The sequence below is a fragment of the Eubalaena glacialis genome, chromosome 16 (assembly GCF_028564815.1).
Source record: "Eubalaena glacialis isolate mEubGla1 chromosome 16, mEubGla1.1.hap2.+ XY, whole genome shotgun sequence".
Taxonomy (NCBI): Eukaryota; Metazoa; Chordata; class Mammalia; order Artiodactyla; family Balaenidae; genus Eubalaena; species Eubalaena glacialis.
Window position 1 is genome coordinate 38,534,371 of NC_083731.1, and position 18,330 is coordinate 38,552,700.

Genomic DNA, 18,330 nt, shown 5'->3' on the forward strand with positions numbered 1-18,330 from the left:
TACTTTTAATAATGCTGAAAGGAAACAACTGATGCCTTATAAAACTTATAACAAGCAAAAATATTTTCTATGACTAAATAATGAATTCAGATAAACAAAAATAGAGAATTTGAAAATACCAAACATTAAGGTTAATTAATGCAAAATATGCATTAGCAAAGTAATTCCATGTGTAAATAATAAGTAAATATATATTATATATATAATACATTATATAAATATATATAGAGAGAGAGAGAGAATGAGAAAGAAATAGAGAGAGGGAGGTGAACAAGGAGAAGGAGAGAGAAAACTGTAAGGAGTAAGAGACAAATCCCCAATCATATTGGGATTTTAATTCATCTTTTCTGGTAATTTATAGAAGACAAAAATAATTAGAATATAACAGAATTGCACAACACAAATTAAAAATTGACCTAATATACATATATGGAAAAATGCACTCAATTATAATAAAATAGTCATTCCTTTTATGCATACATAAAACATTTACAAAAATTGATCAAATATTGGAAAATATAGAAAGACCAAATTTAATTAAGCCAGCATCTTGCTCAAAAAAGTCTTTGTAAAGATGTAGTAATATTAAATTTTTTCATGAGCATGAAACTGACAGTGAATGTACAAATTAACAATATTAGCAACAAGAGAGGGATATCACAACAGATGGTGAAGACACAAAAAATCAATTAGGAACATTAAACAAAATTTTATGCCCAAATATTTGAATTAAATGGAAAAATACCTAGAAAACCAAAATTTGCATTACTGACTCATAAATACATAAGAATGAATACTCCTATAAAGTTTAGAAAATTCAAATCAGTAATCAACCTTTCCATAAATAACACTTAAAGCTAGAAAGTTTCAAGCAGAGATTTCTACAAGACATTCATGGAACAAAAGATTCCAAAATTACCAAACTTTTCTGGATAATAATAAGTGGTGTATTTAGGATAGATTGTATTGAAATAACACATACACACACAAACTGTGTTGTAAAGATAACAATGTTTACTCATTTCTAACCTTATATAGCTGTTCCAATGATTAGTAAGAAAATACCACAAATTTGAATGCTTAAAACAATACCCAGAGAAGAAAAACAAAGTCAGAAGACTGACACTACCTGACTTCAAGTATTTCTATAAGTTTACAACAAATAAGAAATTATGGTATTAGGGAAAAAATAGCCAAAACCATGAATAGAATAGAATAGAGAACCCAGAAGTAGACACAGACAAACATAGTCAACTCATCTTTGACAAAAAAGTACAGGCAAATAATTCAATGCAGAAAAGATTTTTTTTTTCCAATTAATGCTTCTAGAAAAAAATAGACATCTACATACAAGAAAATAAATCTACATACAACTCTCTAGACCTTACAACATTCATAAAAATTAACACAAAATAGAATATAGATTTAAAGGTAAAATACAAAATTATAAAAATATCTGGAAGGTAAAAATGAAAAAAATGTAGGTGACCTCAAATTTGGTGATAAATTTTTAGATACTACACCAAAGGCACAATCCATGAAAAAAAATATAAGTTGAACTTCATTAAAATTAAACAGTCTTGCTCTGTGAAAGTTATTGTTAAGATGATGAAAAGAGAAGTCATAGCCTGGAAGAAAAATATATGCAAAACATACATCTCATAAAGGACTTATATCCAAATATACAAAACATTCTTTAAACTCAACAATAAAAAAAGACCAAAAAAAAAAAAAACCCAAAAGACTAAAGATCTGTACAGACATCTCACCAAAGAAGATATACAGCCATCAAATAAGCAAATGAAAAGATGCTCAACATCATAAGTCATTAGGGAATTGCAAATGAAAACAAGGTAGTACTACATATCTGGCTAAACTGTACCACACAGACAGCACCCAATGGTGGTCAAGATGTGGAGCAATAAGAACACTCATTCATTGTTGGTGGGAATGCAAAATTGTACAGCCACTTCAGAGCACCATTTGACAGTTTCTCACATAGTTAAACATAGTCTTAGAATCTAATCCAACAATCATATTCTTACATATCTGTCCAAATGAGTTGAAAACTTATGTCTACACAAGAAACCTGCACATAAATGTTTATGACAACTTTACTCAAAAATTGGAGGCAACCAAGATATTCTTCAGTAGTTGAATAGATAAACTTTGGTAAATACATAAAATGGAATATTATTCAGTGATAAAAAGAAATTATCAAATCACAAAAGACATAGATGAAGCAAATTCATATTGTTAATTGAAAAGGTTATATGCTGTATGATTCCAACTAAATGACGTTCTGAAAAGACAAGCTATAGAGACAGTAAAGTGATCACTGGTTGCTAGGGGTTTAGGAGAGAAATGTGGTAGAACAAAGAATTTTTAGATTGGTGAAATTATTCTGTATACTACAGTACTGTAATGGCTGTTACATGACTTTATTCACTTGTCAAAACCTATAGAACTACACAACACAAAGAGTAAATCCTAATTAAGCTATGGGCTTTGGTTAATAATAGTGTATCAATATTGGTTCATCAGTTATAACAAATGTACCACAATAATACAATATGTTAATAGGAGAAACTGTGCTCAGAGAAAGAACTTTCTGTACATTCTACACAATGTTTTTGTCAACCTAAAACTTTTCTAAAGTATAAAAAGTTTATTAAATTTTAAAAATTACACTTGGTTTACCTGTACAATAAAGGGAAAATACAGCAAATTTAAAAACAACACACCCCCATTATTCTGTACATCAGAAGTTGAGGTTCTATGTGGCTGGGATTTTTGCTTAGGGCCGTGCCAGGCTGAAATCAAGGTTTTGGCAGTCTGTGTGGTCATCTGGAGCTTGGGGTACACATCCAAGGTCATTCAGGTTGTTGGACAAATTCAGTTCCTTGTGACTGTAGACTGGAATCCTCATTTCTTGGCTGATTGTCATCCAGAAGTCACTCTTAGGCCCTAAATGCCATCTACATTCCTTGCCACAACCAACAATGTAGAATCTCCATCACATCAAATCCCTCTTATGCTTCAGATTTCTGTCTTTGAATATTTTTCACCAGAAAGAGCCCCTTAGGTCCAGCTTACCTAAAATAATTTCCCAATATGAAAGTCAAATGATTTTGAAAATTACATCTGCAAAATCTCATTTGCTATAGAATATATCAGTAATAAAAGCATGGAAGAAATATCTCATCATATTTATAGATTCTGTCCACATTCAACAGGAGGGAATTAGGGCGATGGTCATGGGGTGGGAGTTGTCATATTAGAATTCTACACTCATTACACATTACACATAGAAGAATCAAGGTAAGTGGCTTGTGTCAGCAATGGCTCTGTCTAATCCACACAGTCACTTTGGGACACAGGGTTACAGAGATTCTGCCATCTTCAACATGTTGTTTCCCAGATTGCCCTTGGGTATCACTGTCCTAGCCAACTAAAAACAGAAAAATATGTCAGAAATAACACAATGGGGAGAATCATGGTTCAGGTATGGAGGTGGTACACATATTTCTAAGTTCATTCTAAGATGTCAGTGAAATGGCCATTCCTAAAAGTTAAAGAAACTACAAATGTCTTCTAGCTTTGTGCCTCAAGTGAAATGGAAATGTATTTAGATGGTTTCTGTTTTAGTCCATTCAGGATACTATGGGAAAACACCTGAGGCTAGGTAGCTTATAAACATCAGAAACATATTTCTCACAGTTCTGGAGGCTGGAAGAGAGAGGTCAGGATGCCAGCAGGGTTGAGTGAGGGTTCTCTTCTGCATCACAGACTTCTCATTGTATCCTCACATGGTCAGAGGGGCTGGGGAGTTCTGTGGAGCCTTTCTACAAGACACTAATCCCATTCATGAGAGTTCCAGCCTAATGACTTAAGCACCTCCTAAAAGTCCCATGTCCCAGTACCATGACTTTTGGTGGACTGGATTTCAATGTATGAATTTTGAGGAGGCAAAATGTCAGACCAGAGCAGTTACCTTTTAGTCTCTCTTACAAGAGAAACCCCTTCCATAGTCATATTTTCCAGAGATGTCCACAACCATATGTTCATTCCCATATGCTATTCTGCAAAGTGGCATTGCCACTTTCATCAAGAATTTGCATTTATTTCTCCAACCCCTTGAATATGAGCAGGGCCTGAGACTGCTTTAACACATAGATTAGGAAAAATGTCACCTTGCCAGTTCTGGGGGTAGTCCTCAATCAAGTTTGCAGCTTCACATATTTTGGGATGCTGATTTTTGAGATGCTCCCAGTTGGAACAAAGATGCCATCCTGTTTGTAGCCCAAGCCACATTAAGAGGATAAGTACTCTGGTTGAAAGCTCCAGCTGAGATTCCCAATTGACAAACAGCATCAAAGGCCATGTCAGTGACCCTACTTGGCAACTCCAGTCCTACCTGTCACCTGACTAACTGATGAGAGAGCTAAGAAAGACCACTTAGCTAGGTTGAGACAATCTACAGAAATACAAATGTTAATAATAAATGATTGTTTTAACCTACTAAGTTTTGAGGTAGCTTGGCATGCAAGAATAGATAATTGGAACAGAAACTACTTCCTGGAATGAGATACTGTTATTAAAAAATAATTATGTGACATTAGTATTAGGATTGTGCAGAGGGCAGAGATTTGAAGGCCTTCAGGAGATTGGAAGAAATAAAATTTTTCATTGGATGCTGGAGAAAAATGTGACCCACTGTGATGGTTAATTTTATGTGTTAACTTGACTGGGCCAAGGAGTGCCCAGATTAAACATTATTTCTGGGTATGTATGTGAGGGTGTTTCCAGATAAGATTAGCATATGAATTGGTGGACTCAGTAAAGCACATTATCCTCCCTAGTGTGGGTGGGCATCATCCAATCCGTTGAGGCCTGAATAGAACAAAAAGGGGAGAGGAAGGAGGAATTTATCCCTTTTGCTTCCTGCCTTTCTGCTGAGCTGGGACATCCATCTTCTCCTGCCCTTGGAACAGGACTTACAGCATAGGCTCCACTGATTCTCAGCCCTTTGGACTGGGATGGGAATTATGCCATCAGCTTTTCTGAATCTCCGGTTTGTAGATGACAGATCATGGGACTTCTCAACTTGCTCCATTATCACATGAGCCAATTCCTCTCTCTCTCTCTCTCTCTCTCTCTCTCTCTCTCTCTCTCTCTGTGCGTATATATATATATATATATATATATATATATATATATATATATATATATATATACACTATTGATTCTGTTTCTCTGGAAAATGCTTACTAATATACTCATATTACATAGTAAAACAAGATAACATGCAAAACATATATATATTTAATAAACTAGTATCTCTAAAAAGATGTCAAAACAGTAGTTCCCATCTCATATGCTCTTCTGCAATGTGATTTTGAAACTCCTCCATCAAGATATGGCTTTTGTTTCTCAGACCTCTTGACGCTGAACATGCTTGTGACTGTTATGACCAATCAAACATGGTAGAAGTGGCATGATAGTAGTTCTGGAAGTAGCCCTTGATTTGCCCAGTAGCTTTAGATTTCCACTTTTTGAAACTCTTGTTCTTAGAACTCTTGTTCTTGGAAGACAGATGCCATGTTTTGAGAGCCTGGACACACAGAGAGGCCATGTCATAAGTTAGTAAACAGTCCCATCCTATGGTAAATATTAATTACCAGTCTTTTCAACAAACCATCTGGCTTGCCCAACATTAAGGGGACTCTAGCCCCAGATTGTTTGTAACAGTATGAAAAATCCAAGCAAGTACCACAAGCTGTGCCAAGTTTACCTCAGAATCCTTAGTGATAATAATAAATTATTATTTAAGACATTAAGTTTTCTGTGGTTTGGTCTGCAGAGTGGAGCCACCACTGCAGCCAAGGTCCCAGAGGACAGAGCATAAAACCAGAAAACATTATTCCAAAGCCTTAAAATCTAATGGAATTTGATTTGCTTGACTGTAAACTTACTTTGGAGCAGTAATCCCATTTTTTTCTTCCATTTTCTTCCTTTCTGAATGGGGAATGCCTACACTCTGCCTGTTCCACCATTACATTTTGAATGCAAATAACTTGCTTTCTAATTTTACAGGTCCACAGATGGAGAAATATTTTGTTCCAGAATAGATGATGTCCAGAGTTTCATCCATATATGATATAGATGACAAGATTTGGAATATTTTCAGTTGATGATATTTAGATTAAAGTTTGGATTTACAGTTAATGCTGGAATAGGTTAAGACTTTGGGGGATGTTGAGACAAGATGAATGTAAATATTTTGCATGTCGGATGGGTATGGATTTTAGGGGACCCAAGGGCAAACTATAGTCTGTTGAACAGTGGTCAAAAATTCATGTCCACCTTTAACCTCAGAATTCAACCTTATTTGGAAATAGGATCTTTTCAGATGTAATTATTTAAAATGAGATCATACTGGATTAGGGTAGACCTTAAATCCAGTGATTAGTGTCCTATAAAAAGGAGAGAACAATACATAGACAGAGGCAGAGATTAGAAGGCAGTCACAAACTAGAGAATGACAAGGATTGCTGGAAGCCACTAGAATCTGGAAGAGGAAAGGAATGATTCTTTCCTAGAGCCTTCAGAGAGATCATGGCCCTGGCAAAATCTTCATTTCAGACCTTTAGTCCCTAGAATTATGTAAGAATAAATTCCTATTGTTTCAAGCCACTTAGTTTGTGGTTATTTGTTACAGCAACCCTAAGAAAGTAATACAGATCCTTAAGAGATTTGAGAAAAATTATTTATCAGGCTATTTCCACTGATTTCAGGTCAAAAGATAAGGGTGATACTAAAAAGTAATGAAAGAGGTGATTCTTGTCACTCAAGGCAAAAGGTGCCTGCTGAATATTGAGAGAGGCCTCAGTGATGTGTCGTCAGGTACTAGGTTGTGTCCTTTCTCATACAGTTGGGGCAGGAAGAACACATCTGACAATGGCTGTTTGCAGATGCTATATCTTTGCCATCAATAGCATGCATGTTCCGTTCTTTCACACTGTCCTGGAAAGATGGCTATTTGATTCTTTATATTTATGAAGTCCATTGGTAGTAGTCCTGAATTTGAGTTTTGGGACTGACTCAGCAAGTAAACCATCGAATTTATACAAAGCTAAAAGCCAGTCTCGCTCTTAACATTTTAAATGGAAATGTTTTTGTCTAGATTCAAACTGACATATTATAATCAAGTTTTATAAAATATCTATTTAAGCCACACATTGTTTTCAGTTAATTTAAAACATGTTTTCTGCACCAAAAGAAAGTCTCCTTATAAAGTAGCTGTGTTAGTTAGCTCTTGCCACCATAATGCTTATTAATTACCGGAAAATTCACTGATATTCAATAATAAGCATTTATCCTCTTTTATCTTCTTTTCCATAGCTCTCCAGTTTAGCTAAAATGATTCTCCTTCAAGTCACAAATCTGCAGGTTAGCTGAAATTTCCATGAACTCAGCTGGCCTCTGCTAGGCTCAGCTGGCCTCGGCTCCAGACATCATGGATAGTGGCTGTCTGGAGTATTTCTTTCACTTTGCAATAGCAGAAGCACAAGAGTACTAAATCCAAACATCCATACATATCTCATGCTGATGCGTTCATTTCATTGACTAAAGCAAGTTACATGGCCTCACCAAAATTATGGTTTGGGAAAATGGAAGTGTGTTCCTCTCACAATGAAACCATTGAGAGTGTGTGGCTTATTGTAGTACTAAGGAGAAATGAAGAATTGGGAATGAAACTTACCTGCCACAGTGTTATTCGTACGTGTGATCCAGGACACCAAAAGGGCTTATTTTGAGACCCCTAATTGGAAATCTAAATACAACACATTTTTCAGATTTTATCAACACAGTGTCAACAGCATGGTAGATGATTAGCAATCCTGCAGAATGATACATATTCAGAGAGCTAACATGTCTCTAAAACAAAATGGGAAAGAACTATACCTGTCCCACACAAGTGCAAATGCATGGTGTCTGGCTGTGTAGTGGTTTTGTGCTTTGTCAATTTAGCTTAGTTAGAACTACATTTTCTAGAATTCTTTTCCCTGAATATTTCTGAAATAGGGTTTACAATGTGGAAAAATTGAGTAACATTTGGAGGGAGAAGTGAAGCTGTAGCTGCTTTTATGCTCTGAAGTTCAGGGCAAGGTGTTCAGCTTACATCAGATCACATGTTGTTGTTGCCTCATCTCCTTGAGAGTGGGATCACCCAGCTTGCAGCTCCAGCTCCCATAGACTTTCTCCTTCAGCTTTTCGGAGTCCTGGGTTAAGCAGTCATGCTGCTCCGCGGTGGTGGAGGGTGTGACATCAGTCAGTGACGTCATTGGGGTTGGAGGTGGTTGGAGGTAGATGTAGTGTTGTAGTGGTAAAGTTTAGAAGTTGGATTTCCAGAAAGTAAAATCTCTAATTAGAAGAATTTGCCAATTTAATGGTGAAAATTTTCTCACCATGGCCTATTTCAACCTACCAATATTATGTTAACTGTCTCAACAAATTCTTAACATTTACCATTTGGCCTCTCATGGGCTAATGAGCCAGCTCCATAATCCCACCAGGCAAACATGAGTTCTACTTTTTCATTCGTCATCCCATTTTGTCCTTGACGGTTCCATATTGTTATAAGTTTCAGTTTTTCCTTTTGTGTTTCAGTTTTCCATGCTTTCTGCCATTACACACCATGACTACCAGCCTCACTTAATTATGGTGGCTTAAAGTCTAACACGGTATGCAGAGGCAACAGCCTTTTAGACTTCTCCACCAGCTCCCTCAATTGCATATGGTTTAATATCTATAATAAACCCCTTATTTCTATATAACTGGCTCAGCAGCTTTAATCAATCTCTACTAATATAGTGTGTATGCATTATACATATACACATTATATTAATATAGTGTGTATATATATACATATATGTATATATATTTCCCTTGCAGATGAAAGCATCTGTCAAGCTGATAACCATATACCACGAACCAGAGGCCTTATCAATTTATGGGAAGCCCCTATCTGGAACAGCAATTATAGTTGGAGTCATTGCCTTACCTAGTTTTAAAAATCTTTACTACTGAATGTTTCAAGTAGTTATGCAGGAATGTACATGGTAGGTAGTAAGAGATTCAATGTCTTCTATTTAGCCCTCAAAACCAAAATTACTCTAATTTTATGCTAGAATTTTTCTAGAAGCTGAGTATATCTTTTTCTATTATGTACTCAAGAATGGAGGAAATGGGAAAGTTTTGATAAAGGATCTCACTACAAAATCAAACTTTGTCTGTCATCTGATTCCTATAATACATGACTCTGTTTCAAGGATAATAGTGATATCCAGATTTATGAAAGATTCAAGTAAACTCAGAACTAATATTTAGTGAATCTCACTGTCTTTTACTCTACCCCACATTACACAATCATGTACATTTCCCTGACCATCTGTTCTGAGTGTTCATTCTCTGGTAACAATTTCTGTATGATTAGGATTGATTGCAAATAACAATAATTATACTGCCTACTGGATGCAGGAAGGAATGTTTTGAAGTTATGTGAATCATATCACAGAATTTAAAGAAAAAATATCTATTCTTAAATAGGAAATGAGCTATGTAGGAGAATTTAATGCATGGTTTCTTTAAGACACCACTGTAGAAATGGACTGCTAATTTTTTTCAGTCCTATATACTTTACTACTGATTAAATTTAAGGCATAGAGCATTTATTTAGCCTGGCTTTGTCAGGAGCATGTAACTTGGAAACATGTAACTTGTAATGTAGAAAGAAGGATTATCTGGCAACTTGTTTAATGGTTCAACAATGATTCAACAATGGTATGATTGTTCCCTAACCAAGACAGGAATAATACTAGAAGTAGCAAAATGGAGGCTGAATGGGTAAAAACAAGAGTTGTCTACTACATAACCTAAAGATGGTATCACAAAGAAAGCACAATATTAGGAATAAGAAGACAAAGTTATTATGCGTAGATCTATTTACTAGATGTGTGGTATCAAGACACTTAAACTTTCTAAGCCTCAGTTTCTTTATACTTAAAATAAGATGATTAGAAAAGTTGATCTTTAAAGATAATTCCAGCTCTCAATAGCAGTGTTTCTATTTAATTCTTAATAAATCATATAACAGTCATATGACAATTAATTAATTATTATTTTTTACTATTTACTATTTTTCATTATATGCTATTTTCAACCTCAGTAAATATACCTGGCCACTATTCTTCAGAGATATCAGATTACACACTCTAGTTACAAATAGACGTGCTTACTCTCTTCCATGGTTGATTCACTGAGAAAAGTGTAAAGGTCAGTCCTAGGAAAATATGTAAGTAGTTGAAAGGTTCTTAAGTATTCCCTCAATAACTTTGGTAGCACTTATAAATCTATTTTTGTTGATCTTTACCTCCCTATTCTCTTCCACTCCAGATTTCAGCCAATATGTACTGCTAGACCAAAAAACAAAAAAGTTCTGGATCTTTCTCTGCTCCTCACATCTAGCATCTACATTTCATTTTCAATTTTTTTTTGACTTTAGTTTTCTGATTGTTAACTAATGGCTAAATGTTTCTGGATACTGTATTTTGATAGAATGATCATCTATGTCCTCTTGAATTTTTTCTATTATGAAACATACTGGCAAACAAGAATCATGTTTCCAGACAATGTTGTCAGCAAAAATCCAGTTTGAATTTTGTCCAAACTACATACTTACATGATATTTGGAAGGTAGAAAAAGAAAAAAATATTCTCCTCTGACTTGAAGGGTAGACATGAGGACTAATGGCAGCCCTGAGGTTTATAGTTCCCAATAGAACTCCTACCAATCGACAGTTCTGCAGCTTAGGTGCTGAGGGAAGCTATATCATTGATAATAATTTATTGTGCTTCTGTTACTTTTTGATTTTTCAAAAGCAAGACTCCCCAAACTGGAAGGTTGTACTCTTTTAAAATGATTTTCTGATGATAAATCTGAAGGTCTTTATCTAGGTTCAAAAATCAACGATAAAAGATAAGACGAGAGGACCCTGGTTTGTCCGTATCAGAGACTGTCCTGAGAGTCAGGGAATCTTGACTCCTTTGATAATATGAATAAATAAGACAATACCTCTTTCCTTTGCCAACACCAAATATTTCCTTATAGATTTTTTGGTTGTTTCTTACAGCCTTCTGATCTTGCTTTCAAAATATAATCCACCTACATCCCTCAGGCTTTGAGGTGAGGTATAGATCAAAGACCTGCTTTTCCCTCCAGAAACAGTTTACTTTCATGACTTCATTACAACAATCCAGGGGGAACATTTTAACCACTTTACTCCGTAAACTTCTCTTCGATTTTCCTAAGCTTATGTGCTTGAACTCAGTTCCTCCATTTTTTTTTTCCTCCTCTTCTGTTTCTCTACCTTCTTTAGAAAGAGCTATTTTACACTCACTTTTTTCTTTGTATTTTAGTGCCAAACTCAGTATGGCCTTAATAGTATTCCATATTTTGGTCTTCAAGCTCTCTTACATAAAATTCACAAAGGGAAATGTAGAACCGTTCCTTCATAAATTTTCAAAATGACTCAAATTTTCACTAAATAGAAGCTTCAAGCATCTATTAAGATTTTGATCTGTTTTTATAGTCTCATAATCCTTGTTTCCAAATTGATTGTTTAGTGAATAGAAATTGTTGTTAGGTATGGTTGAATAGAATAGACTCTGTTTCTTCTTTATTAAGAAGGAATGGATGAATAGATATATTTTTAAATTTAATGGTTTAAACATTTGGATATTTTATACCATAATTTATTGTGGGTATTTTGGCAAATTTTACAACAAACTTGCTTCTTAGTTTTTCAAGACCACAATTCTTATTTTGACTGCTTAATCTCAAGGAATGGATAGATTCCATAAATTTATCAAGTAATTATTTATAAATGCTTCATTTAGGATGCTGTGGAATATCAGCAGATCTTTACCATTAGGATCGATAAAAGATCTGGGCATGACCATTTCTATTCCTTCAATGTGACCTAGAGGGTCACATCTGCCTGCAGTGTAATTTAAGGATTGGAATGCTAGCCATTGGTCAAAAGATCTGTCAGCTCAGTCTTCATGTGAACTTATAGAGCTATAGATGAACCTAGCATTTTAAATATCAAAGTTAATAAATAGTTTTCAGTTATGATAAGCAGATTATATAATATGTGTCCTATGTGTGTCTGCGTGTGGAGAGAGAGAGAGAGGGAGGAAGAGACAGAGGGAGATTGAGGATGAGAGGGGGGAAGGGAGATCAAATGAACTGGTTTGAATGAATTGAGAAGTTAAAATAATTTGATAGTCTCAACTGAACAGAAATTCAAGATTTGAAAATGTTTTGAATATAAAATCCTGTTTATATTTAAGTACCAATAGTGCTAATAACAATACAAAATTATTATTTTGAGGTCAACTGATTCCCTTTGAGCTTAACTTGACATTTGATGGCAGCCATAGTGTATAACATATATAACTGCTTCAATCAGAGTAATTTATAATCACATATATGTAATATTAATTTACTATTTTTATTCACAAAACAGTTCTGTCTTTTATTTTTCTTCTTTGTTCAGTCTGTTATACAATTGGCTTTTTAAAATGTTTCTTCATTTTATTACAAATATTTTATTATTAACTGTTAATTCATCACTTTAATGTATTGCTTATTATTTTTATACATTTTAAAATATTTCTAGAGGAGTTAGATTCCAATCATATAGCAAAAAGAATAGTCAGTAGCAGTATATATTTTCCTGGTTCCTATAATTTAGCCAGCCAGATTACCTACAGTATAATTGTATGATATATATTCACTATGGACTGTGGAAGAATATTTACAGAAATAATTGAAGCTGCAATATGCTCCTTTTCTGTATTAATTATCTTTCATATGGTAGTTTATTTTTGAAGTTTTCCTCTTCTATTGAACTAAATGTTTTAATTGTTGGTAGAAATGACTAATCATAAAAGATTATTATTGCTTTCTATATTTTCTAGATTTATTTTGTTTTAAAATATTTAATTTCCTAGGGAAGGTATTCTATCTTCCTTTCTCCTAAAGGAACCCCCATTAGGTTGTAATCACGTCTATTTGAATTAGACCTTGAAATAGTCTTTCACGCTTTTGCTATTTCAGGATTAGATTACTGCAATCCTCTCCTGGCTTCTGGCCCAAGAGGAACCTGCATAAACTCCAGCTGGTGCTGGATGCTGCTGCCAGATTTTTCCTGCAAAAGATGTCAGTCTGAATATATTTTCATGCTCCTTTCTGATTTTTATCCAAATTACAGGTTAAACAACATATTGATTATAAAATAACCCCTTTTCCTTGAAAGTTTTTAGTGACATTCACTTACTGAGTATTACCAGGTTTTTTTTTTTTTTTTTTGTAAAGTACTCTTAAGCAAACTTTCCATTAACCTCAAGGTTAGCTTATAATCATCTCATAATAAAGTCTTGTAAAATTGTTCTGTGCCTTCATTTGTAGAATACTTTCAATAAATGTGTGTTTTGGTATTCCAGATATATATGTTTCTCAACAAAGTTACATCTTAACCTTTTGTAAATATGAAAAAATAATTTAAAAATTCTGTTTCAAGGTTATCACTCTTGCACTCACACTGCTTTCTAAATTGTCAGAAGCCATTTACATAAAACTGGGACTGCAATACTATCACACAGTGTAGTATATATTCCATATTTAAGTGTTAAGTTTAATGGCCAAAAAAAAAAAGCACATCAAATTGTTTGATTTTCATTTGGGAACTGATTCATTTCTGTGAGCAGACATGATTTCAGGTAAACTCAATGCACAGTATTATTCTTCAAGAAAAAAACTACATATATAATATACTTGATGTCACGGTTATAGGGATATATAAGACAGTAGTGGGGCCTTCAAATATTTTATAATTCATGAAAGTAAATGAAAAGTTTATACAATTGTAACATAAGGCAATTTATTATGTATGTTATATAAATACTATACACAAAAACAGCACAAAGGAGGGGAAAGACGAGAGTCAGTAAAAATTATACACAGGATTTGACTAATTCTTAAAAAATGAGAAATTTCTGTAGACCAGACCAGCAGTGAGGGAAAGGTAATTGAGAATGAGAAAACAATGATGCAGGTAAAGGCACAGAGGAAGAAATTTCTAAGAAATATGAAGTCATATAGTTTGACAGAGGTGTATGTTTGGGGAAGAGAGCTAGAGGAAAGAAAAAATAGATTTTAGGGGAAAAATAGTAGAGGCACTTAAACACTTGATTAAAGAAATTAAGAGAAAGTTTGTGAATAGGGTGATGATGTAATGAATAAGAGGCTCTAAAACATTACATTACTGATAAGTCACTATGGCGTCATTACAAATAGTAATAATGAAGACATTTGTTAAGGCCAAGAATAAAAATAAAACAACAATAGCCTATATATTTAGAGATGCGTATTATTTGAGGGACCCTAATGCACATATGTTAAGAGTTTTACACAAGTTTTTGTTTCATAATTATTATTAGAAATGGTTACCCCCATTTTATTCGATGAGCAAACTGAGCATCAGAATGTTTAAATCATATGCCCATCCTCACTTCCCTTAAAAGCATCAGCTGTCAAATTCGGGTCCCACTAACTTCTTTTTCCAAATGATGTCTATTAATTCTTTCTTTGTTTATCGGAATTGTGAAAGATACATAATAAATTCCCCAACTTACTCTAGAAAACTATTATTCTGCCTCTTTAAAATACCTTTGGTGTTTTAATAGAATGGGCTTTATGCTATTTTTCTATTTTTAAGACCTCTGGGGGAAAAATAAATCCAGAGTACAGAAGAACACACAAACACTTAAGGCCTAAATACAAGTTATTCAAAAATAATTATCAATTCTTTTTTTATAAAATAAGTTCTAATCTCATATAATTATCTGCCTTTTAGTTTATTATGTATTTTAAAGAGACTTACAAACATATTAAATATCCACCATTGTAGAATACTATTTTATAAAAATTACATTTATCCATCTACATAACTTTAAAGTTTATGTTAAACTTGCTTTTTTAGAACCCATGCCTTTACTTAAATTCAGCACATGAAAGGATTTTTTTGCCTACCTTTTGAATAGCAGCCTCAAATATGTCCCCGGGTTGGGGGTAAAGGTTCTACATAATTTACAGATTGAAGCTTGAGGATGTGCTGCAGTGTAAATCTTGTTCAGTGGACTAATGAGATGTTGACCGCTTCCTCCTTGCTACACAGTGCCTTTATTTTGTACCCTACACTGGTGATAATGCATAACAATTGGGGATTTTTATCCTTGACAACGTGGGAATAGTCAAATCCTCAGGTAAAGAAAACTCTGCATAGTGGTCAACCGATATTTACATAACAAAGAACACAATGGCTGCATTACAATTTGAGAATATATTACATTTTAAATAAGCACAATTGTTTCTAATAAATTGTTAATGTATTCAGTTACTTGGAAAATGTCAACTAAAATTAACAAATTACTAAAAAGTAAAAATCATTCTCAGTAATAAAATAATTTGTTAGCTAATGTTAATCAGTTTTATAGCTCTTCATTGTTTTGGTGAAGAGCAAATTCCATTACATGGGAAATAATTCCTATGTACTTAAATTATAGTATAATTAAAGATATTTTTTAAACAAGGAGTTTTGTAATGTCAGATTTTTTTCCATTCACATACTAGTAGCAATGTTTTAAAGCAAACAATTTACTCAATTCTGAAATGTTTCATTAATTTTTTTTATGTTCTACCATAACATTTTCACTAATCAAGTTTCTTTTTTGAAAAAGTAGGTACTTTTAGAACAATTAAGGACTTATTTGTTGCTGTTCATATTGTCTGTTTTCACCATGATGAAGACTTCGTTTATATTTAAAATGTTTACTGAAATATGAATACGTATAGTTGCTACAATAAATAATATATGAATATGAGGCAGATATACATTTTTTCTTAAAATTATTACTACTCAAACTGAGCAGTAGTTCTAAAACACTGTCATATAAACTCAATTTGTGCAGTTACTCCTCGTGAAATATTTTGATTCTTATTTAAGTTATTTATAGATCATTCAGCTTTATAAATCCAGCTAGGATGTAAGCCATTTTCTGAAAGTTCACTTCACTGTGTGTGTTTATGAGGGAGGGGGAGTAATAATGACTTTTACTGAATTGAACTTCTGTGACTAGAGTTTACTCTTTTCCTCCTTAGTTTTGTATAAAAATAAACAATTTTAATAATAAGGAAATAACATTGCATGGGAAACATTTAATATACCTGAGAGAATATTCAAGTACTTCATTCTTATTAATATGCAAATAAAGTGTTAATGAAGTTTATTTATTCATTAAAGAAGGACCTGGAAGACCTCCACTTGGAAGATCTCCACTTTGTTAGCATTGTTTGGGATGGATGAATACAATAGCAATGATACGGTATTGTCTCAAAAATTCTATAATTCATTTTAAATTTTAAATTCAGACAGGCTGACTCACATTTTAATTTGGAGTTCATAGCCTACTATAAGGAGGTAACTAAAAAGAATTTCAATTACAAATATAGTTGTCAGTCATTGGAAATGTATAAAAGTAATAAAAATGTATGGCAGTGTAGAATTCCATTCTAACATTTTTATACAAATAATTGTACTGAATATAAGTTAAAGAGACTGTAGATTAAACAGTACTTAAACAATAATAGTGGGTAAAGAAATAGCAGTTCACATTGTGTGTTCATGTAAGCAACACAGTGAATGAAATACATGAGAACATTTCTTTGCTATAAGAAATGTATGTGGACCTATAGGCTCCATTAGCCTTGTGTTTTGATACATTTCATTATGGAACCATCTTCCATATCAGCTGAAGAGCTGGGGACCAGAAGACAAATACTCCTGATCAAGGTTGTCCTCTAACCCAGGATATAAAAGAGAAGACCACAGAAACCATTTAACTCTCCTCCTGCTTTATGACAATGTTGAGAATGGAAGTGAAAAGGGGAACATCAGAAAAAAAAATCCTTTCTTTTCTCCCTGCCTAGAAACTTTGGCTCCCAGGATTTCTCACCTCTTTGTCATCGCTGACATATCACCTCCTCTGCCATCTCCTTAAAATGCTTTCTAAATGAGCTGTTTCCCATTATTATTCTCTCTTGCTTGCTTTCTCTTGACCAAGGTAGCCTTCACACTTCCCTCAGCTTGACTAAACTTTATATAGTTTTCTTCCTCATTGTAGGTCCCTGCCCTCTCTTTTCTCACAGTATTTTCTTTAGAAAAGTTATAGAGTTGACTCATGAACAATGCAGGAGTTAGGGGTACAAACACTCTGCACAGTGAAGAATTCACATATAACTAGAGTCATGGTTCCTCCATAGCCATGGTTCTGTATCCCTAGATTCAATCAAAAACAGATCATATAGTATTATAGTATTCACTATGGAAAAAAATCTGTGTTTAAGTGGACTCATGCAGTTCAAACCTGTGTTGTTCAATGGTCAACTGTAATTGTGAGTTATTCCTTCTGCCCCTTTGAGATAAATGTAAGTCTTTCTAAAAAGCCTCTTGACAGTTTACAACCCAGGAATGTTTTTTCTCATAGACTTGGAAGACATCCCTTTGAAATGTAGTCATCAAGAAAGATAATGCTCTTATTTCTCAGTCTCTGTGGAAAGAATAGGATACTAACTTCCATGGCAGCCAATTAGCAAACACAGATTGTCTAATCACAGAGAAAATTATCTGCAAACTCAGGAAATAACTCAATGTACTTTATACATCCCTCTGATCAGCCTGCTCTCAAAACATCTTCCAGTACTTTTCCACTAGTTTATTGCAAACTTTAAAAATTCTCCTGCTCTTTGTTTCAGTAGATTTGAGTTCTGATTAATTTTGGCCTCCCTTCCCAATTGTAATAATCTTGGAAAAAGTCTTCCTTGCCTGTTTAACTTTGTCCATTGCAGTTTTCGCTTTGATACTGTTCATCATACTAACTTTATATCATTTATTTTCTTGTTTATTTTCTGAACCCTCCACTTGAATGTAAACATTGTAAGTTAGGCAAAAATTCACCTCTAACCCAACATAGGTTTTCAGTTGGGGCTTTTTAATAAAAAGACAGACTAACAAGGGAAAAATGAACAGCTTGTTAACACATGCAGTGTACATCACATGGGAGAAACCTCAAAGAAAAGTAACTCAAAGTGGTGGTTTGGAACTCTGGCTTACTTCAAGAAAGAAAAATACATTTGTAGAGAAA

At 33.8% G+C, this 18,330-nt stretch overlaps 1 pseudogene; it reads right to left on the reverse strand.

Annotated features, from left to right (window-relative positions):
- LOC133076352 (uncharacterized) overlaps window positions 1–8,348 on the reverse strand; it is a 109,548-nt pseudogene extending 101,200 nt beyond the window's left edge.
- Window positions 8,349–18,330: the final 9,982 nt, after the last annotated feature.